Source organism: Cyanistes caeruleus, chromosome 12 (assembly GCF_971803275.1).
Source record: "Cyanistes caeruleus chromosome 12, bCyaCae1.hap1.1, whole genome shotgun sequence".
NCBI lineage: Eukaryota > Metazoa > Chordata > Aves > Passeriformes > Paridae > Cyanistes > Cyanistes caeruleus.
The window spans coordinates 8,936,499-8,959,805 of NC_141712.1; the positions used below are offsets into that span (position 1 = coordinate 8,936,499).

The window sequence follows — 23,307 nt, forward strand, 5'->3', positions numbered from 1 at the left end:
AGACAAGTTTTCCAGAGAAGGCATCTGCACAAATTCTACACTTCGGTGCCCACATCCAGAGCTCAGTTCAGCACTTCCACCTTGGGAACTGAAGAGGTCCAAGTGCCACCTTCAAGTGGCAGAAGTGAGCCCCAGGTCACTCCTGGGTGAGGCAGCCGAGGTTGGGTCTGTATGTGAGGGCAATGCCACTCCTTCCTCCCCATCCCTACAGTGACACACACTATGTCCTCCTTTACTCCATAATGGGAAATGTTGGTGATCCTCCTGTGCCAGAGCCCCACTCTTCCCAGCCAGGTGGTATTCTCTGATCAGAGGCAGGAAGGTTTTCAGCAGTGGGATTCCCTCCCCCACCCTGACATTTAAGGTAAAATCTCCCTTCCTCAGGCAGAAATACTTGTGTCTGGCTTTACTGCTGAGCACCCGATAGCTTTCAGTTAATACATAAACTACATGTTCTAACCACCTGTTTCTAACAAACATATAGAAACATTTTATCATAGCTATTCTTCCTGAGACATGACTGTCTTGTTGAATACTATTCCTCTTATGCTGCTGAAAAATATTTTATTCAAAATATGACTTATTTAACAGCTAAAATGTCTAGGTTATAATTTCCTTGGTAGAAAGCATTTTCCATCTATTTTTCTTTCAATGTTCAGATACAAGTGAAAAAAACCCAAAAAATCCTCCAAACATACAACCATAATTGCCTAACTCCAAGACCAAAATAGCATACAATTTTGAGGAAAAACTGCCATGAAAAAAAAATAGATGTATTGGAAAGGACAGAATTCAGTTAAAAGGTTGCCAGTGTACACATTTTTCTACTTGTTCATAAATACTAATTTAATTTTCTGTTCTGTTTTGCTGACATATTCTAAAAATCTCTATCAGGAGGTGCTTTGTTGACCTTACTCTTACTTGCTAAATTTTACAAGCATAGTGGCAGTCGCTTCCCTTGAAAAAGACATTGTAGATATTGTTGCCAGGAGTCGTTGCTAAGTGTAACCCCATCTATCCCATATGTGATAAATAAAGCCAGCTTTTCCAAAAAAAAAAAAAAAAAGGAGAGAGAAAAAAAAACCCATTGATATTCTCACAGTTTAGAAAAGGAGATCAACTTTTTAAACAACCCTACCCCCACTGTTCCACCTGCAGCTTGTTAAATAAATGCCTGGTGAAGACACCATCCCCCAAATCATCACAAGGATCCAGGTGTTGGCCATTTGTGCTAACAATTTATAGGTGAATCCCATCAAAAGCGTGACTCAGCAGATTAAAATAGGTATTTGAAGAAGCCTGGGAGGGTGGATGCTAGTAGTCCTCTCCTGAACATTTGCCCAGAAGGTCGTTAATTGCTGTGCAAAATTTCTCCAGAAGTTTAGAAGGTGTTGGTAATTGGTTGAAAGATATTAATTTATTTTCCAGGGTGAGATGTCTTCCAAGGTGAGAAATAAGTTTTATTTAACAGGAGCAAAGATTAAGTAAAGGCTGGAAGGATGGGAGGGAGGGGCTCCTAGGAAAGTGTGATGTAATAACATTTTGTTTTTCTTGCAAATAGGCAGGGAAGCTGTACTAATGATTTTCTAGAAATGCTTTAATGTCTCTTGCTGTGCACAGTTATGTTGTGAAGTTTGTTTTTTGTGTCCTAGGGGGCTGTGGTAGGGGTATGTGCCTATGCCATTTCACATCAATCACTAGTCCTGTACAGAAAGTTGGTCTTATAATATTTTCAGAGATGGCCTGAATGCTTATATTAAAAATTAAGACTAATTGCTCTTCAGTTAAAGATGTGTTTTGGATGTATGTTTCTGTATTCCTAAAAGATGAACTCTTTCTAAAGTAAAAATATTATTAAATAAATTGGTGGCAAGTTAGCACAACCCTGTTGTAGTATCTTCAGAGCTGCTTTGTTTTAGGCTGTCTTTCCTGAGGAGATCAATAATGGATGGCTGATATAATTCTTTCACCACTCAGAAATGAGAAAGCCTAAATGCATTTCTTTAGGGCAGGCATGTTTTTCATCCTGAGCTGAAAAGCCTGTAATTGAGTGAGGTTTATAAGTGTGATTGCTATTGGTGTGTGTTCCAATCTGATGTGCCTCTGAAAGGTTCCACTGGCATTTACCTGACGCTTAGGAATGTTGACCTCATCTCCCAAGCTGGCCAGGATGTGAAATGTCTGTGCTGGGAGACACATATTGAGAATAAATCTCAGAAGCATTGAGGTTTAGTTTATGATTGTGTTGGTAGCTTCCTCAAAGTTTACTATCTAGTTTGCATATACTGTAACTAAAAAGAAAGCAGAGCTGAGAACAGAAGTACATCCTCTTGCTATATTGACTTTGTATTTTCCTCGTGAAGCAATTGGAAAGACTTATCAAGCTTCCTGTTGGTAAGAACATGCGAAAACTGGAGGGCTTCTTTGACTGGATTGTTCTGCTGCTATTCACAGGTCTAAAAAAATAGGGAGGAATGGGAGCTTCTGAAATGAGGTGTCAGTATGGACATACTTGTGGCACAGGAGTCTAAAGTACAGTTCCTAGTACTTGTCAATAGCAGCAGCTTTTAGGTGTCCAATCATTTAAACTAATGAAAATGAACCCAAAGGAAAGCAGCAGGAACAAAGAATTACAGGTTTGGTGTGAATCCAGAATCATGACCGTACCCCAGATCCCTCTGTTGTGGAAGCTGTCCTTTTATCCACTCTAAATACGTTCCCTTTCTCCAGGAAGCGCTGTGGCACAGCTGGTCTGTGCTCTGGGTTAGGATGCTGACTGTGCTCCTACCAAATAGGCACTCACAGGGCCAGAGCATTTGCTAGACCCAGGCAGACTCTGCTCTGCTGCTCTTGCCTAAGGGGATTTTACTTAATTTTATCTTTGGAAGGCTTTCTGTAGTATATTTATGATTAAAGAAATAGATATATTTAATTATATATATAAATATATGTATTATGTAATATATATTAACATATGTATTTGTACATAATAAATATATATAAATATATAACTCCAGAATGGTTCAGGTATATGGAGGCATTGCTATAGCTGTAAGACAGACTGATACTGTTGAAGACTTCATCCTGTCTGCTGTTTTTTCTGATCTTTTAAATCAGATTAGCAGTCTGCTCTGCATTGTGTTCATCCCAGAATTTTCTTGGAAAAAACCAGCAGAATTCTGTAATTTAATGTATTACTTTTTTCATCTGTTATTTTGGAAGGCTGTGGATAAGACAGATTGGTTTACAGCACATGTGAAATGCTGTTGAAATATGGAGCACAGATGCACTAGAATAAAACAGTTCCTTTCACAGTTAGTTGCTATTGGTGAGAGAAAGGTAAATTCAACTCTGATTAGCATTTTTGAGGGTCTGGTTGGGTTTTCTGTTGCATGTGAAAGGATGGAGTGATTCTGGGGGGAGTCCTGGTTGATGTCACAGTGGAGGTTTCTGTGGCTGAGATGGGGACTACCAGGTGCAATGTAATGTTGAGGGTCCTGTGGGTCCCAGCTGTTGCTGTGGGGTCTCTGTGGAGCATTTGGGGCTGCTCCATGTGGGACAGGGCTGGTTCCAGATGGCTCTAGAGCCATCCCAGCACAGGGCACAGCTGAGCCCCTCAGTAACACCTGTGGTACCTCTGTGGGAATGTGTTTAAAAGAGCAGAAAATACTGGACAAATGTAGGAGAGAGGAGGAAAGGCAGGGAAAGAGCAGAAGGAGCACCACTAAGGTGAATGCCATCACTATGTACTTCTGTGATTGAAGGTGATGTGTTGCTGTTAGTTGCACATATAGAACTTTATCTCCAGAAATAAAATAAAGCCCCTAAATGCCGTAAATCAGCGCCACTTGTGAAATCCACAGTATGTCTTCCTTGCTGTGTGAACTCTGTTCTATTGGAAGCAGTATTCCCATGTTTGTTTTGATACACAGTGGAAATAAAGTACTAGTTCTCTTACCCACAAATATGCTGTGTGCTTGTGAATTGAGTTTCAAACTCTTTTATCAACACTGATTGCTGCCTGGGGAAATGATTCCAATATATCAAAGCCGGAGAGAAAAGAAAGCCAAGGGTAGCTGGATATTTCAAAGCAGAATAAAAAATGAGCATTAGAATTCATGACAAGTAAAAGCAATTTGTAGTACAGAGGTAGGCATTGTATTAAATAAATGCATTTAAAATATTGCATGTAAATGAAGTAGATGTCTGAATTTAAGAAGGAAGAACAAGTGCTATGCATCAGTGCTTAATCAGGTATTTGTAAGTAGTAAGAGACTTAATTTAAAAATAGGATTACCTGTAATTCACTCTGAATACTTAACATTTTTTTCTTTATCTGAATGAGTCATTTATTTCTATCAAGCAGTATTTTATTCTTCAAGTAGGTTTCTTCATTTGTTCTACCTATAACACAAAATAGTATTTAGTGCTAGAAACAGTGGGAAAATATTCCTAGGAGCAAGATATTTAGAGACAGAAAAAGGGGTATCATTCACTTTCTTCATTATAGTATGACAAGGACAGTCTCCTAGAAAGGGTGAAAAGTACTTTGAGTGCCAAATTGAATGACACTCACCATTTAGTTTTTTTCCTCAAGCATTTATTTTCAGTTCATGGGTACGTCTATTGTGTGTTTTCCTCTTTTCCAATGGAGATATGGCAATGTCATGAAAAAGGCATTTCTGAAAACCTTAGTTCTTAGTGTCAATTAGATAATTTTGGAAGCATAAGTTTGTCTTATATAATGGTACAACAGCTACAAATTAGGCAAAATACAGAAAAGTAATCCTTTATAAAAATAACTTAAATGAGTGTGTTTCTTGCACAGTTTTATGATGTGAATAAACTGCATTCCTGTTTTATATATTTTGGAAGTTTAGAAGGACAAGAGCTGAATCTGGTTCTTTTAACATGTTGCATAATAGGTATTCATTTGCAAGGAAATGCTTTATCTTTGAATGCTTTTTGGATATTTTTTTGCTTAAAATACATTAATTACTTGCTGATCTTAAGAGACAGCAGCAGTTTCCACCATAATGTGGTTGCTATTTGGGATATGTTCACTGTTTTTATTAGATTCCACTGTTGAACTTTATTTAACTGAGAGCCCTGGGGTTTACTTGGTGGCATACAAAATGTGTGTACATGCCTGTGTGTGAGATTTGAACAGGCAGCCTTCTCTTTTCAAACCAAGGACATTCATAACAGCAACATGAAGCATTGAATTCAGTCCTTGTTTCCAGGGTTCAAACCTCTGTATACAATTGAGATAATTTTGGTATCACTCCTTAACTGGCATTTGCATTTTGGTAAACTCTCTTCAGAATAGTCGAAAAAGTGCACCTGTCAAAACTACACATTTTGGTGGCAAAAAGGTTTTGAAGCAGAAAACCTTTTGTGGTTTGGATGATTTCCCCAGCTGTAAAAGCCCAGCAGCACAACATGAAACATGCCAGCATTGGAATAGTTCACAAATTATTTTTATCAGACTGTACAATACATGCTTTTTTAAAAAGAATAATTTAAAATTCCCTCTCAGCAATCCTGAAAGTTTTTATTTTAGTGGTGTGAAAGTACAGATGTCTTAACTGCCTTGAAAATAAGAGCAATGTAAGGCAGATTTAGGTCCTATTTCAGTCAATATGGCAGTGATCTTGTGGACTTCAGACTCATTGTTTAATGCATGAAGATACAAATGAAGTCACTAAGCACTGACACATTTAAAAAAAAAAAAATAGTTTTGGTAACTTAAACATGAAGCAGTGCTGTCAGATAGATGTAGTTGTGTGATGCTATGACTTCAGTGTGCCCTGCTACTTTAATGCTGGATTTGTAAAGCTGACAACTTTCAGTATCTTCTTCAAATCAGATTTGATCCTTAGACACTCTTATTAACACAGCTCATCCATTACCTGGACTTTATAATTTTGTCTGGTCTCAATTTACTGCCTGTTTGTACGACACTCACTTGTGAATATTCTTTTCTTCAGATGAACAGCAAGTTGACAACAAGTTTGTGGTGAAAGTTACAACGCTTTAAAGGACATATGATCTGCTGTGCTTTTCAAAATCCCCAAATAGGTAAGATACAATCAAATTTGATTCTAAATGCAGTTTTGCTAGTCAGGCACCATTATAATTTGACAGGCACATTGTGTGATGTGACACAATGAAATCTGAATGACATAACCTCCTGTGACATATCTGATAGGCCAAGGTAGAAATTTAATAAATATTTTCAATAAGTTTCCTGTACTTGGCCTGTCATGTCCCCAGCCACGCCTCAGTGTTTTATCTTTAGGTCAGGTATTTGGTCTTAAACATCACAAAATATAACAGCTTGCTTGTTCATGAGAATCTCTATAGGTGCTTCTTTGTACCTTTCCTGGATATTCTGGATCTGAATAATGTTGCAACTGTATAATTATTCCAATGTGGACACCTGTAAATCATTGTACTTGGTCAGTAGAGAAGCTGCTGAATATATGGAATCACTTAACCCACTTACATATAATTTGCCTAACTCTGATACACTGTGTTGTGGCTAGCTATGACCTAGTTGGCTTCTTTCTGAAGTTCTTAGGTGTTGAAAAAAAAAGAAGAAAAGACACGGCTCCAGGGTTTCTTTCCTATAATTTATCATGACAGCGGCTTACTCAAAGAATTAAAAGCAAGGTATCTCCTGATCTACTGCTTTGGATTTACATTCCTGCTGCCATGAGAGGATTCTCTTCTAACTCAATGAAAACCAATTGGTGCAGCTAAACTCCCAAACCTCCTAAAGTGGCATTTAATACATAAAATTAACAGAACATAAAATATATTTTAAAAGAATTCTTCACACTAACCCTTCAGCCAGTTATCAGTTATGCCTTGGCCCCTTTTCTAACTACTTAAAATTAATGATTTGGAATCCAGAGTTTTTATGCTTCTGGAGTCATCTTAATCTAGTGATTTCTGTGGGAATTGGCAAGCTTAAAATGTAGTTGATAATTAATGCAGATATGATAGGTATAGTTTATCTTATTATATAGAAAACCATATTAAAATGGTTTAAACCATATCACAATGTATTTGCAAATATTATTTCTAAGAACTTTACCTAAAAGCCTTTTAAACAATTCAAGTTTTTAAACAACAAACAAATGTGATTTACAGCACTTAAACAATTGCTTTTACAGCCTGGGATGACACTTCTACATGGTCTCTTCCAAAGTAGCCCATGTAAATGTTTGCTAAAAATGGACTGGACAATGAAAAACAAGAAAGCAATTTTCATGTATTACTTTTCCATTTGAAAATATAAACCAAAGAATCAGTATGAATTAATTTAATATGCTTATATCATCTTCTGCCAAAAAAATTTGTAAACCACTGTCAAAAATGTCACTGCAAAGTATGACATGAATACACCAGGTTGCTCTGTAAAAATAAGAAATTTATCTCCATGTGATCCCAACTTTGAAGGTTACTTATGCTTTCAAAATAAGTGTCCACAGAGTCACTCTGCATTCATATTTCATTTGAAATTGTTGCCCTTTATTATGGAATAACTTCGTTGATGAAGGACATTCAAATAACCAAAGTCCTGAAATGTGCTGGTTAAAGACAGGAATAAACTGTCCCCTGCTCCTGTATTGTAAAAACAGTGCAACTGTTCAGTCTCACAAGCCTGACATATCTGGAATATCAAACCTCCATGCTTGTCTCTGCACAGACCAGGGACAGCAGAGGTGAGCACTGTCACCTCTATTGCAAGTAGCCAGATGGTCCTGTTATTTCAGTCTCCTGAATAGATAATAGGTAGCTCAGGAAAGAAGTTCTTATTGTAATAAGTATAATAGATTCTGGACATGGAGTATCACTGTTTATATCTGTTATTGTTTTAGTTGCTATCTAAAATAATTTTCTTAGGCACAGTAGATTATAGAAGCTAAGTGTAAATAAAAAATACTGCATGGTATTGGAATTGTGGGAATACTGATAGTCTATGGTTTTCAGGAAATAAGTCTCAGGTACAAATGTTGTGATTGGGTATTAAATTCAATGTAGCTATTTGTCATGATAAAGCATTTCTGAGGTATTTTACTTGACAAGCAAGCTATGCATTAAATTTCAGTATATTTGACATATAAATTTATAGGGAAAAAGTAAAGACAGAATGCAGGTAACAATAGGCTCCAAAAGAGATTTGGAGATGTATGTTACTAAAGAAGACAAATCTTTGTAAGTTACATTGAATGGTTGCATTCAGCAAGTCCAAAAATGTTTTATTTTGAAATCTCTAGCTGTATTCATCTGTTTCAAATCTCTAGCTGTGTTTTTGTCCATTTTCTGCCTATCTGTTCTCTGTTCTACTTGTGTTTTTATGCCTTAGCCCCATGAGGATATCCAGAGGCAGTGCTGTGGCAGACCTTGCTGAAATCTCTACCAGTGAGCACTGATGCTCACTTGTTTTAATTTCTTCTCTTATTTCTTCCTTTCACCTTTCAAACCTTTGTTCAACAAACAGTTGCCTTGCTAGTTACTTTGTATTAGATGTGCTGACTATCATCAAGATGAAAAAGTGGTTTTCACCAAAAAGGAGTTATAGAATTTAATTTAGGATTTAACTGTATAAGAATGGGCCAAATTCGTAGAATGGATTGGCTTGGAAGGGATCTTAAAGATCATTTAATTCCACTCCCTGCCATGTACATTAATTCTGAAAGTATCTTCTCTAGAGCTGCCCACCTCTTGAACTTCTTCCTTCCCAACTTCTCCTTTACTCATAGAAACAGACAGTTTCACAGTGCTGTTTTGATGAACAGAAACCTCTTGAGAACATAGTTAAAGTGCAGTAATCCTACAGCAAGATGTTTAATTTTATGCCTATAGTAATGCAATACTTCAGAGGCTAATTGTGTTTAGGAACTACTCTTGGAAAGGAGACACGTAAGAGAGACTCAGTGACTGGAATGATGGGATAATTGCACAGTGCAGGAGGATTTGCTATAGATCAGAAGCAAATCCAGTATTATTGGCACTGGCAAGAGACTTGGGATACCTGAGAGAGAAATGTATAGCTTCACACCATTCCAAGAATAGATTTGTGCTCATACAGCTGAATTGTACTTTGGGTATGTTCCTTCTCCTTTTTTCACCCCAGAAGGAAAATGCATGTAATATTCCATACATTGCATGCATTTCTTTTTCTGAGGAATTAAGTATTTCTTATTTTCCATCTCTTCTGTAGAAATTTCAGTGAATTGGCAATAGAATGAATCCTTGGAAGCAATGAATTGCTTACATGCTTTTTTTCCCAGATTTGCTAAGGGTTTGTCAGTGTTCTGTCCTTATTATACTTAATACGTGTAGTCCTGGAGAAAAAAGGAATTATGTTAAAGGTTCTTTACACCCCTAGAAAATTGATATTTCCTTGGAAATACAAATTTTGGTTGCTCAGCAGAGTTTATCCAGTTGTTGCAAGCCTCATCTTCAAGTGTCTGCATTCACACTGTGCTTGTTACAGTGTCCTGGTATAGCTGTGAAAGGAGCTACGTTTTTTCCCCCATCTAGCCTCAGTATAAACAAGATCTAAGTTACAAATATGATAACTAACTATACATTACAATTCATTAAGTATTCTTAATTCTGGTGGGGGAACAAATGAAATTCATCATTAGCAATTGAGTTTTAGAGTGAGTGTGTGGGGGTGCATGGGAATAAGTATCCTAGAAGAAATTTATGCAGATTAAATCCATTAGCAATTTTTTTCACACCTCATTAGGCAAAATATCAAATCCTACTTAGCTCTTCTACTTCTCTCATTAGACAATTTAAACTATACTGTTCCATACCATGGAAAAACTAAACCAATCCCTGGTGTAGTGTTCCACAAGTGAATTCTCAATTCACAGCTGTCATACCAGCTCCTTGGGCTCATCATGTTGCCTCAGTGTACTGTGGCATGGCTCAGTCTGCTGAGGGAGCCTGGCAACCCTAGAGGGGCTCTCTGGGAAAGTGTTTTTTACACAGACAGCGCTGTCCATGCTCTCTGACACCATCAGTGCCTTAAAATATGTGTTCAGCTCTGTGCTGTGTATTGAAAATACTTCCCAGTGATTGTTCAAAAAGTTTCTCTGACACACCCCTTGTCAGAAAATACAGAATTATCAAAAAATTGAAGTTTTCTTTTGGAGGATGTCACTCTTGTTAGACTTTTTACTGGAATAATTTATTGGGTTGATGTTGGGATATCTGGTGTGGTTACAACTGTGTTGTGGCTGTGAGTTAGCCATAACTTTAAGTCAGTTTAAGTCCACTGCTTTGGGAAGTGTTCCTAACCTGTCCTGACCCACAGCTCATTCCTGTCCTCCTTCATGTGCCTCTGCTGGCATGGAAATGGACAAGAAAGGAGGACAAATTGGCTTAAAATTATCCTGGCAAAATAGGTCTGAATTAATTTTGATACAGCTAGGTTTTCTGGGCTGGCTCGCTGTCTAACCTTGCAAATACTCCATCACAAAAGAAGGAAAGGCTGAGACTGGAGAGAGAGAGAGAACACAAAAGTGCTTCTTTTAACTATACTAGTCTTACAGCAGTTAAGGTTTCCATGATACTGTGGCAATAATATAATCAGTATTTCAAAGGAAGCTCTACAATGTGAAGTTGAACAAAAGTAGGTGGAAAACTTTAAAAAGAGTTTGATAGCAAGAATTTGTCATTATTTTTGCAGGGAAAGGGAAAGAAATAGGGTTTCCTCTTGTTAATTCATTTACACACAGCAATGGGTATGAAAGAAAGTACAAGCAAATATTATAAGTCTATTCTGAGTGAAAGTCTAAAAAATGGGGAGACTTTAATCCTTGCTCTTCCTGTTATTTGACTACTCCTGATTTTGAGACTGAAAAGTGCTAAATATTTTTCATTCCATGCCCAAACCGTCTTGTGCAATGCAAGATTGCACAGTTTAAAAGCATAGAGCTCTCTTAACACGAAGATAGCAGACTGAGAGGAAAAATTCTCAGCTGAGTACTCAAGGTTGAGGTCCAATTAACTTTTCTTTCTTATTTATGAGTGAAGCTGCAGTAGAGTCAGAAAACAGTAACAAAGGCACCACTTCTCCATGTACAGTATTAGAGCATTATTTAACTTTCAAACTAGGTTAACAGTATTTTTAGCCTCTGTCCTCTCCTTACTTCTTGCAGATGCCAGAGCAGGTAGAATTTCCATTTTTACCTCACACTGGAAGCAGCAGAGTATAAGAGAACAGCTGAATTCTTGCAGCGCCACATGTAGTGTTCTTTGCTGCCTTTGATCATTTGTCATTTTGATCATTACAGTTTGAACAAAGTAGTTAATTGATCCTTTCTCATCGCCTCTTTCATGTCCTGCTTGCTATCAGCTTTGGTCATTTCCTTTATATTCAAAAATGTACAGGAAACAGTCCTGCAGGTCTTAGCACAAGTGGGTGTGCCTGTCACTCTGCTGTGAAAGGAGTGTTCCTGGAACCTTGCTCACTTGGTCAGGAATGCTTTGGAGCCTCACCAGGGTGTAGCTTGTACCTCATTATGCTTTCTATAGCCAGTAGGTGCATCTCACATGCTGAGAAGAAGGGCCAGAAGAAGGAATAGGCAGACAGGAAGATTTTGAACAAAGGTTCCTGAAGCCTATATCCTCTGTTCAGTCCCACAAAAGCAGATCCGATGTGGGATGTATGAAAGTGGCCAAGTAGAGGTTTGTGCTCTTATTGGCTTTGTGGAGACTTATGAGGGTTATGGTTCCCAGGTATCCTTGTGAAACTGGGACAGTCAGGACAAAGCTGAAGCAATTCCAGTAGTTTCTATATGGGTAGAGCTTGTACTGTCCCCATCCCACATGACGGAAAGAGCTGCTGCTGCTGGCTGCTTCTGATAGTGTGGGTCACTGGCACATAGCCTGGAAAAGATATGGGCACTTTAAAGAATGGAGTTAAACCTTCTAAACAGAAAATCTAATTTTCTTGTTTTTCTTCTGTGTCATCTGGCAATCCCAACAGTTACAATCTCCCTCAGCTGTTGCATGCTCTCTAGTTTCCCTGGCTTAACCAAAGGAAGGTAATTCTGTCAGATGATGGCATATGAGCAAGTGCTCATAGTTGTGGGGAGCTTGTGGCACAGAACAGGCTCTCAACTGCATTGGAATCTAGGGATGGAAAAGGAGAGAGGAAGAAGTAATCTCACTTTGTGTCAGGATTGCCTTTTCTCCCACACCATAACCCATTCCAAATCCCTCTGTTAAACCATGAATACATTGTATGCTAAGCTAATAATTTCTCCTATTATATTTTACATGGAATTCTTCAAATTCAAAGGTCAACAGCCAGACATGTAAAATGACTTAATGAATGACTTCAGCTCGTTAATCATGCCTCAGTGTTGCAGTGCCTCTCCTCTGTTCATTAGAATAACATTTCTTTGCACTTTATGGCAAACCATCATTATAATACAGAACAAGGACAACAGAATGTGAAAGACTTTTTTTAATGAGACTTCATAGCTGCTTATGGTGGGACTCCTCATCCTGTTTGCTCTTGAAAGAGCTGTCTGACAAAGGTTTAGAATTTTACCTGATGAAGAGAGCCAGAAAGAGTTTCACAGGGAAAACTGTCAATGAGCTTACAGAAAACTGCATAAACTTAGCTGCCCTGTCAGCTGAGCTGTCAGTCTTCAAACAAATGCAGAGAGAAAAATCTTTAATTGTACTCAGCACACACCAGACATTTTATGCTGTATCATTGTCATTTGCAGCTGTTCTTAACTCACAGAGAAAAAACAGAAACCCAGGATCTTGAGTGGACTCTGGACTTCATGGAGAAACTCTGTACTTTAATAATTACCAATCATTGAGGAAAATAAACTGTTAATCAGAACTTCTAACACTCAGTTGCATCATCAGTGCTTTTTGCTGTTATTTAATGTTATTCTAGTCCTTACCTTGGATATACCAAAAAAATGGAATCGCTAAAATAGTGCTGGACTCAGACAGCTAATTTAAATCTCTCTCAATAAATATTTTAAGGGATGTTAATTATATTTTAGAATCTTTCTTCTTTAGCTGGAATAATGAAATTGCAAAAATGGCTTATAAAGTTTAGTGGCTGTTCATTTTTAATTAAAATGTTCTTCCCTGTTTTCCCTTAGGAGTGGAGCGACCTTAAGCACTAGAAAAGGGTACCAAGGTTCCTCAGAAAAAGTACCAGTCTGGCTATTGCCCACATTCATTTCCTGTCTGAGGCCAGTCCAGGTGCTCCCAACAAAAAATAAATACTTACAAATCCAGGCTCTAATCCCGTCCTCATGACAAATTTTCAAATTCCTTTGATGGCAAATGCAGTTTTAATTCATATGAGAGGCAACATTAGAACAGTTCTGCAATATGCAGATAGAGGAGTAATAATGATGAGAGATACTTATTTTATTGCCAGCCTCAAGAGATAAAATTGAACTTTACAATCAATGGATTTGTGTGGTGTTTGAAAATTATTGTTGTTCTTTCCCCCTGCCATCTGTTTGTTTGTTATTGCCCATCTCCATTGTTTTTGATATACTATAGATGTTATTTTTGCAATATGCCTTTCATCGCCTATATATTGATTAATTTCTATGTGCAATTTTCTATTTTCTTCATCCTTGAGTCTGTTTCATACCTGTTAACTCAGTATGTGCCCTTAGTAACTAGATCCTGAAGCAGGTTTCACCCTAGGATTCAACAGCTTTCTCTTCAGCTTTGCTGCTGTTTTGTCCCTGCAACTCCCTTGAAGTTCTGTATGTCCATATTTTTCTTCCTCACTATCCAAGGTCTCTTTCACATGGATGCTGCCTTGGCCAAAGGTAAAAAACCTGATTTTTTTCAAGCCTGGAGTGAGGAAGAAGCACTATTCTTTGTTCCCCAAATATTTCTGTCATCACTGGGTGAAGCAACAGAGGCATGGAAATAAACCAAGCTGTTTATGGTTACTAAAGTGCTCATGAGCTTATTTCTTCAGCTGCTCTCTTCTCCAAATCATCAGGCTCCTTTTTGCTGTATCTCATACACCATTTTCCATCTTTCTCTCTGATAGGCTAAGAAAAAGCTCTTTTTTCCTTGTAATCTCTAGTCCTCTTCCCTTGTGTTGCTCTGATCTGCTTTGTCAAGTGATCAAAGTCCCTGTACAGGTGAGCTGTTGCTTAGTTACCACCTGCTTGGAATTCACTCTTGAAAAATTGCTTTGTCTTGAGAAGTAGCCATATCTTTGTTCCTTGGTGCTCCATTTAAATGGATGATCAAAGTTTATCAGCCTGCTCTATTAGCTCTGTGTTCTGTGCAAAACTTTTTCTTGTCACTTCTATGGATTTTAGGTCAATCTGGAGAAAAGAGATGGAGCAGAAGGCAAGAATGCTCTGTAGTTTAGAGGGAGTGTTTGCCAGAAGGCAATCTCGCAGGGAAACAAAGTACATTGTCTCCAGCACCAAACAGTCTCAACACAGCCAAATAAATCCAAAAGACTGTGAAGATATTTTACTGTTGGGTGGCTGCTGACTGTCTAAGGGGAGAGGTGAAGACCAGTGACTGCCACTGCATGGGAATTTCTTTTGGGAAGTGTAGGAGCCTGGGGGAGGTGACTGAGATAATCCTGGAGAAGGATTTAACAAGTACTGAATATTTATCTCTCAATGAAACCAGCAAGAAGCAAATTCTCACTGTACAATTGCTCAGGTCTGGAGCTGTGTTTTCACTATTTAGGAAATATAAATACTGAACTTGTATTGTGTGACTGATAAATTATTCTGATATCTGAATAGAATATATGTTTTTCTTGCACTTCTTTTGCAGAATAGAGCTATATTTTGTGAGCTAGAGCAATTTTCCCAAGTGATACTTAAAGGTTAACTTCAACTAGCACACTTCATAAAGCCAAGTAAATTCTCCTAATGCTTTTTTTGTGTTCACTAAGGCTGTTTTATGTTAGGTACATCTATGTCAAGTTTATGTAATCACAGCACTTTCTATATTAACTGCTGTATCAACTTCTTCCTGGAAATATAGAAACATACACCAATAAAATTGTAGAGAAGTTAAAGTTGAAAGGGGCCTTGGGAGTTTCAAATTCCCCTGCCCAAAGCAGATATTTAGGGATGTTTTGAATAGATTCAATAAAGATGAGTCCATAAACAATCTGGACAATTCATTTCCATTTTTGTTTATATTCATAGTTAAAAAACAAGTGGAATTTTCAGTTCAGGTCTCTTGCCTGTTATCTTTCCCTGTGCACTGGCTCAATCTCCTTTTCTTCACATCAGTCATTTACACATGCTGCTAAGATTTGAATAAATGCAAACATATGAAAATCAAGGGGATGATTCTGAGGGTCAATAAAATGTGCTGTGGGTATAGTATTATCCAGTTTCTACACAAATGAGGTTGCATAGAAATGAAAGCAGAAGCATACAAAAGACCCCCAGTTACCTCTGAGATTTGATCAGTCTTGGTGCACTTGATCCTGGTGCAGCTGAGATTGGTTGCTGTCTAGATTAATTTTTTGGGGAAAAGAAGATTCTAGAGGTTTTGCTGAAGTGTTAGCACATAGTCTTTTGTTCAATAACCAGTACTGTTCACTTTTTCTACAATGTTAAATTTTGCTAACAATGAGGTAGTATTAAGTATTTTTGTTGTTAATTCTTTTACACAGGTACAATGTCAGCATAAAAGCAATTACTGGAGAGATCAAAGCTAGAAAGGATCAAACATTGATAACGTAGTTTTTATATTTCTGACAATTTGTCAAAAATTACTAGGGTCTGTGTTGTATAAAGGTATTACAGATTTTTGAAGAACAAACAGTTTTGAAGAAGTATTAAAAGAGATTTAAGTTAGAAGCAAGATTATTGATTTGATATGCGAGATGGCTTGGATACAGGGTGGAAAGCAGGTGGGAAAAATGACTGAAAATGAGAGAAGTTTATGAAACCTAAGTATGTAGAAATTCAGATAAAGGGCCTGATCCTCTGTCAAGGACTAAATGGTGATGGTATTACTGATTTAAAAAGCATACTGAATAATCAGGTCCTATTCTGTTAAAATAGCAGGGAAAGCTCTGTTTTTCTCTGTAGTGCTGCTTTTCTTTCTATCTCATACAGGGGCTCTTAGAACAAGTGTCAAGGCAAACTTTCACATTGAGTGTTTCTCTCAATTATTATTCATCACATTTAATTTTTATGAAACAGCTAGATTCTATTAATGTTCCATATCTCATAATATGGGATAGCTTTTGTTTATTGCTAGGCTGTGACTCCTCTAAGCACCCCAAATGCTTCCATTTTTAACTTATGACAATAATAGAAAGATACTTTTTGACTCCTGTTATTTTTGTTGCTAATAGCTGAGAGCCTTGCAGAGTTTAAAAATATCAAACCTTGAACAGCTTTTCTCTGAAGAAGCTCTAAGGCATGCAATTTGTTTGCCAGCTGATGTTTGCTAGATTTAAGAACAACAACAAAACTTCTAACCCTGAAGTTAATTACATATTTTGTAAACATTTCTATAATCTGTTATCACCATATTTTGTGTGATATGACAATGTATATGCTAAAACTATTAATTTAACTGAGGGAAACCTTTCCAATTTCTGGCAGAAAGTATAACCCCTCTTTTTCTGACTCTGCAATGTGTCAAAGGGACAGGGCCTTAACGTTTTATGCAAGCAGAGTTCTGACTGCCTGGGTCTGGAGGCAGGTATGCCATACCTGGTGATAAAACGCATCTTTTGTGAAGCATGTGTGTGACTGAGGAGCTTCCTGGGGAGGATTTCCCATTGTTCAGGAGAGGATGTTCTTGCATTGGCATCTTGCCTACTGTATAGTCCCATTTTGTGTTCCATTCTGCCAATTCCAGTTGGCTGCACATTTACTAGAGCTACATAATTTTCTAATTTTCCCTGGTCCCAGGGTTTTGTGACTGGAGACAAGTCAAAGTAGTGAAGTGCTCAAACAGCAAGAGAATGGGATTTTTTAATTTAGTAGGGATGTGCTTGCTGTGCTTTTCTGTAAGGTAAATCCTGTTTATCATTCACTTCCCCCCAGCTTTCTCCTTGACTTGAAAACCTGTATGGGCAAGACCTGTGTGTATTTAAATGTATGTAACCTCACACTGTCAGCCTCTCGGAAAAGAAAAAATTAAACAGAACAAAATCTCTAATGATTAACAGTCACTGTCTTTAGTGATTCACTTCTGATGACAAAGGGTAAAGCAGTTCGGTTTCTTGTATTTTGCTTCCACTTTCTACAAGGTAATTGCCTCTCAGTGAAGGTAGCTGAGCTTCAAGACCTAATTTCCTCCAGTTTCCTACCAGCTTCTGAAAGACCTGGTCTTCAGAAATTATCATTGGGCACCAGGCTCCAGGACATACAAATGCTCTGGTTTACAGAAACAAAGGTAATTCTTGTGCTCAAATTCTGGGTGACAGTGCAAACTTATTCTTAGGAAACTACTAAGGTAGCTTCAAATCAGAGCTATAGGAACTCATGAGGGATGTTTTCCAACATGCACTTTGTCCATACATGAGGTAATAGCATGAGAATGTGGTGGATTGTATTCAATCAGTAACTACTCGGAGATTTTTTCTTCATTACAAATTTTGTGGGTCACAAAATGTTTAGTCCATTTCAGATAAAGGACTGATGTGCACAATGTTATCTTCAGTATGCTTTTGGCAAAATTTGTTTTATTAGCTGTTTCAATATTATTAATTTTCAGCAGAAGAATTAGGATTTAATCTCATCCAATGTAATCTAAATCATCCAATGTCATCTAAAAGTAATTTTGTTGATGGTTAGTTCTTATATCAGGTTATGCGCCTATGATATTTTGAAAACATAAAACCTAAAACAGCTTCAAAGTAAAAAATATTTGTTTGGACTTTGTTTTAGTCTAAATACTGTAAGAATTATTTCGCAAAACTTGACAGTCCAATATACCAAGTTACAGAAAGAGATAATGCTGCAGGTAATGCATATTTTGTATATACATAGGACCTATAGCTCTGAATATGGGATTCTGCATAGAAATTTTGTGTTTATATGAACCCCAGGGGTGCATACACACATCAAATGGGCTGTTTCCTTCTTTCCAGAAATAGTGCATAGACTCATGACTGGGGTCTTACAGACCCAGGACTGAATATTGTACATTAAACTATACTTAGAGCAGTGATTAGCAGAGACAGAGTCATAAATGCAGATCCTGAGTTTCTGAGTTAAGTTTTTGTTACAAATCTCTACAAACTAGGGATGAGAACCTCTCTTGAAGGAATTATTGACTTTATGTTGAATCTTGCTGAGAGCAGAGCAACCACAAAGTTAGAGGAGTCTCAGTCAAGCTGAGAATTGATAAAGCAGAGCAAAATGCTTTTCTGCCTTACCAGTGATCTCCTCTCCTTGGCTGCTTTTGCAGTTTGTGGGGGTGTGAGCTCATCCATTTGTGCACCAATGGAAAGATTCCATGCTCCCAGGGAGTGGAAGAAATCCATAACAGTTGTGTTTTGGCTCTTTCACTGCTCATGGGCAGAATCTCAAGTACAAAAGAATGCTGCTTACTTTTATTAGGACTAGTAAATTAATGTCTGGATTGTAATTTTATCCGCAGAAGTGCTGAAATTTTGACATAAGCCCAAGAGAAGAGTTCTAATGTTTTTCCATTCTGACAACTCTCTACAGGTTATACAGGGGCAGTGAATGTGAATATATAGATTTATAATCTAATTTCTGTGAAGCCTATGACTAGGGAAAGTTGAAGTGTTGATGTCACTTGTTTCAATGTATTGAGTCTGATGCATCTCTGGTTTTGTATTTTTTCTGAGGAGGTCTTGTAAGGATGATTTCTTGGTGCCTATGCTCTGCACACAAAAGGGCAGTTATCAAGCACAGAATAATTATCTGAAGCCTGTTACAATGCTGACTCCCAGTTTTGAAACCAGGTGTATTCGTGAACAATTGACTGAGGAGTCCCTTGCTCTGTTGAACCAGGAGAAAGAAGTCATGAAAGTAATAATAATAAAAAAACCAAAAGAAAAGAATTCAACCAGTCAAAGAAAAAAAATCACTTTCTGTTTGATCATCAGCTTTTCCATCCTTAGTGTGGAGGAGATTGCAGAGACAGGAGAGGTCAGCTTCCAGGACTGCTGTCCTCTTAGTGTCTGATAGCATGGATCCCAATTAATGTCAGTTCTGAACATGACTTTTAAGATGTAAATTATTTTATACCCAAAGCTGCATATAATATAATATTATATTCTTTCATATAGGTCATCTAAACAGCTGTTGAATTCTTGAAGCTTTCAGCCCCTGCTGATCTGAGTCAGGTCTGAACTGATGACCTGCTGATGAAAAGCTAGAGTCAGATTTCAGTCCCCTGAGTCATTTAGACTGCCTGCAAATGCATAATTAACATTTAAGATGCAAGTCTTTTTTTAGTAGCAGGGGATGAGGGATGAAGGTGGCCAGTGTTTAATAATCTAGATCATCCTGATATAACACTGTAAAGAAAATGTCTGTACAGCCAGAAAGTTCAAACTTTGATGTAAGAAAAACAATGAGCTACAAGTCAATCAATATTTCACTGAAATAAATTTCAACACTTTATTTTCACTGTTTGTTAAAGGATTAGAAGAGAGAGGCATAGGGTAGTTAGGACAGTCATCTGAAGTATTTGAAATGTGTTCCATTCAGCTTACTAAAACAAGGTTCCCCACATCTTGGGAAATGCCTTGTAAACACTTACATTCTGTATAAGAGACTAGGAGACACCATTCTCCTACATAGATGTCTCTTCAAAAGATTGAGTTCATCCTTGTGTGGAATTGTGCTTTTGGTTCTAATTCAGGATATTTTTGCAGGAGAACGATGAACGTTATGCTGTTTATGAGCAAAGATGTACTGTAATGAGATTGCCAATGCCCTTCCAAAATAATGTTCACTGCATCAAACAAAGTTCACTTTAAAATTTGCAGTGATGGAATTTAATTTTTAGCATCTTTTGGGAGGCTTTCTGATAGACTAAAAGATTTCAATGTCACTGAGGTTTTGCTGATAAACACAATATCTATATATTCTCTTAATATTATCCTATGACTCCTGATTATATTCACCCAACATTTTGCCCTATTTTTTTAATGTCCTTTAATTTTAACATGTTTTTTAATGTGATTAAAATTAAAGGGCAGATTTTCATCACAAATCACCAAATGGCTATAAACAGAGACAAAGGCCAAAGAAAGTTATAATCCAATTTCACACAGAAAGAAATGTATAGAAATGTGTTAGGATAAATGAGAGACTGTGAAAGACTTGCTGTTTACACTGCTCAGACCCCTCCGAATCCAAAAAGGACTGCCTGCCTTGTCAGCTTCTTTTAGATAGAATTTTTCATGTTGAAGTTGTAATTAAGCTAGAAAGATCCTTCAGCAGAGATATGATAGTGGATGTTTTTGAGTGAAGTTGTGTTGGTCAGACTGTGGTTCCCAGCTGGTGAGGTGCTGTGTTTGTGATGAGCCTGTGCAAATGAACTCTACTTGCTCTTACTTGACTCTAGGAAGAGGAACATTTTCAGTCCTTCTGCAGCATTACTGAATTGAGAGTGATAGAATGTGTGATGAAAAGGCATCTGGTTGCTTCTGGAGAGTGGGGTTGTTCTACCTGTTGCACACAGCAATAGAACTGCTGTCAGTGGGTGGAAATATCTGCTCCCTAGGAAAGAGGCCAAGGAGGAAGAGGAGCTCTAAGGTGAGGTAGGAATGAAAAGTTTGATCTAGTGAAATGCTAGCATTGCCTGACTATTTTGCAACTTGATTTGCAAAGAATATAAGGAGATGGTTTATAAAAGATTTTGAGATGAGCCCTTTGATTTAGCTTATGCTATTTGTGTAGGGTCTTACCCAACTAACAGACTGATTCCTGGTTGTGTGTGATGAATAGGGCAGAAAATAAGGCATCATTACAAGTGGTTTCCTCACTGCTTCAGTTATTGAAAAGTGCTTTTCTAATATTTGGCTTGAATTTATTCACATTCTTGGCTTGAATTTATTCACATAGTCTCCTTGCATTTGGTCCTTTGGCACTATTGTTCATTAACTTAGAGTGCTCTTCTCTCAGTGATGCTTTTCTCCCCTCATATGTGGAGAGAGCCATCAACTTCCCCTCAGCCTTCATTTTGCTGGAGTGAGCGAGGCAGGTTCCTTTATTAACCTTTCTCAAGCTCTCCATTCACCTTCTCAGTCTAATGCCCTTTCTGACATGTTTCTATACGAAGTTGAACTTTTTAAACAAAGGTCGTGATCAGTATTGTAGATAATATTTCAGATAAGACTTTATTTTCCTTTCTCTCACAAAAAAGATTATTCACTTTGTACTCTCACTGAGAATGTCAGGATTTTCCACAGGTCTGAGAGAAATATCCCTACTTATTAGAGCATTCACTTTGTCTCCTGATTTCTGTTTCTTGTAATTATATGCACAAGTATTTTTTCACCTACAGGAACAAAGGCAAAATATAAACTATTAATTTGTGAAGGATCATTCTTTCCTATCTTTTATCCTAAATGGTATGCAAGAATTAAGCCACATATATTAATGTTCTTAATAGAAAATACAAAGCAGCCATCCATGATCAGTAATTAACAAACATAAAATTCTTAAAAAAATATAAAACAATTTCAGCATTTTAAACTCATATGATAAAGTGTTCAGGTCATTGTTTTCTGAATGGAAAAAATGTTAAGTTTTCACAATAATCTGGTTTTAGTAAAATAATTTTATTAAAACTAGTTTAAAGGCATACATGACTTATGTATCTAGATTTAAGAAGAATACACCTTTTAAGGTCATGGTATATTACTTTCAAAATGTCCTATGAAAGATAAAGAAATATAGCTCCCCACTTAATTTCATTATATGTCATACTAGTGGAGATAAATCATGAGGACGTGAGTCAAAAATAACTATAGAAATTCATAGAATTACCTGTGATATAAGATACAGCCTCCTGAGTGGTGTTCTACCTCTATTGAAGTCTATGGGGTTTTCCCCTGACAGGACAAGAGAGATTTTTCAACTTAAGTGTATCATAATTGAGGTTTATGGCTGCTTGCTGTGACAGGCAAAGTCACCACATTTCATTTACTTACCTTATAGTAAAAAAACCCAACAAAACCCTCTCCTCATTTACATGCCTAACCAAGAACAGTTAAGGCTTGCATAAAAGAGATGCAGGATGAACGCTGCTGCAGAGAATAGTCATACAAGATGCATGTGGAAAAATGATGAATTCATACAATTGCATGAATAGCTAATGTAATTTTTACTTACACAGTAAGGAAGTCAATAATACCAATAATAATGACTTCCAGATGGATTGTTAATGAATTACTATTTGCAACAGCAGCTGAATATTTTTAATGTGTCTGCTCCTGAGAAGTCAGTCCCAGACCAGCAGACCAGCACTGAGTATTTGCATCATTTTAATCCTTAAGAAAAGGACTTTGGCAAACAGCAATAAGTAGGGAAGGGGTTAAGGATTGTGCCAATGGTCTGGGAGTTGTACTTCTGTGGGGGTACTGGTGCTTAGTTGTGTCTCATTACAGTCACAGCAGAATGAATCATGTTCTGATTGTTTTTATTTTTTTCCTCTGATGGTGGAAGCTTTCTTCTTTCTCTTAAATATATCATGTTTCATTATATATTCCACTTGTGAAGGACAGGTCTGGACAGTAAATGCATGTAGAGGGAAAAGATTTGGGCCACACAATATAATTTGTATAAATTCAAAAAAGTCCCTTAATACCAGGCTTTTTCAAGACAATATTTACATTGTATCAACTGTTTCTATCAAGGGTAGAGCTAAGTGATTTCAGGTACATTTGCAAGTGTATCCTTTTTTTTTTTGCTAACTAGTCTTATGTCAGTCCAGATTGTCTCTGAAATGAAGCCTAAACTACAGAATTCAAGAATCCTTCTGTTCTTATCCTTTCTAGATAAAGACCAGCATCTGAGAATCTTAAATGCTTATTAATAGGAAAAGATATTAAATATAGTCTTCACCTTCATGTCCTGACTGCAGTGAAAAAAGGTCAGTGCTGAGCTGCAGAGCTGACACTGCATATTACACCATTATGCTGTAAACAACTGTACACAGGTTTACTTGAAAATTGTAATATTTAGTTTGCTGCTTGAAGGAGAAAATATAACACCAGTAAGAAGAAGCAGACATCAGGTAGCAATTTCTTCTATTTGTTCTCTTTTATTATTGGATGTATTT

General features: G+C 37.2%; 1 long non-coding RNA gene across 5 annotated transcripts in view; it reads left to right on the forward strand.

Annotated features, from left to right (window-relative positions):
* The window catches only part of LOC111934629 (uncharacterized), a 207,760-nt gene that overhangs the window by 86,463 nt on the left and 97,990 nt on the right, over positions 1-23,307 (forward strand). For 4 of the 5 annotated variants that reach the window (XR_015275236.1, XR_015275239.1, XR_015275240.1 and 1 more), the window contains exons 1-2: positions 1,266-1,446; positions 5,991-6,081. This is a non-coding gene — a long non-coding RNA (uncharacterized LOC111934629). Of the gene's footprint in view, positions 1-1,265; positions 1,447-5,990; positions 6,082-23,307 lie in introns of those variants that run through there. The other variant, XR_015275237.1, reaches the window with a different exon arrangement.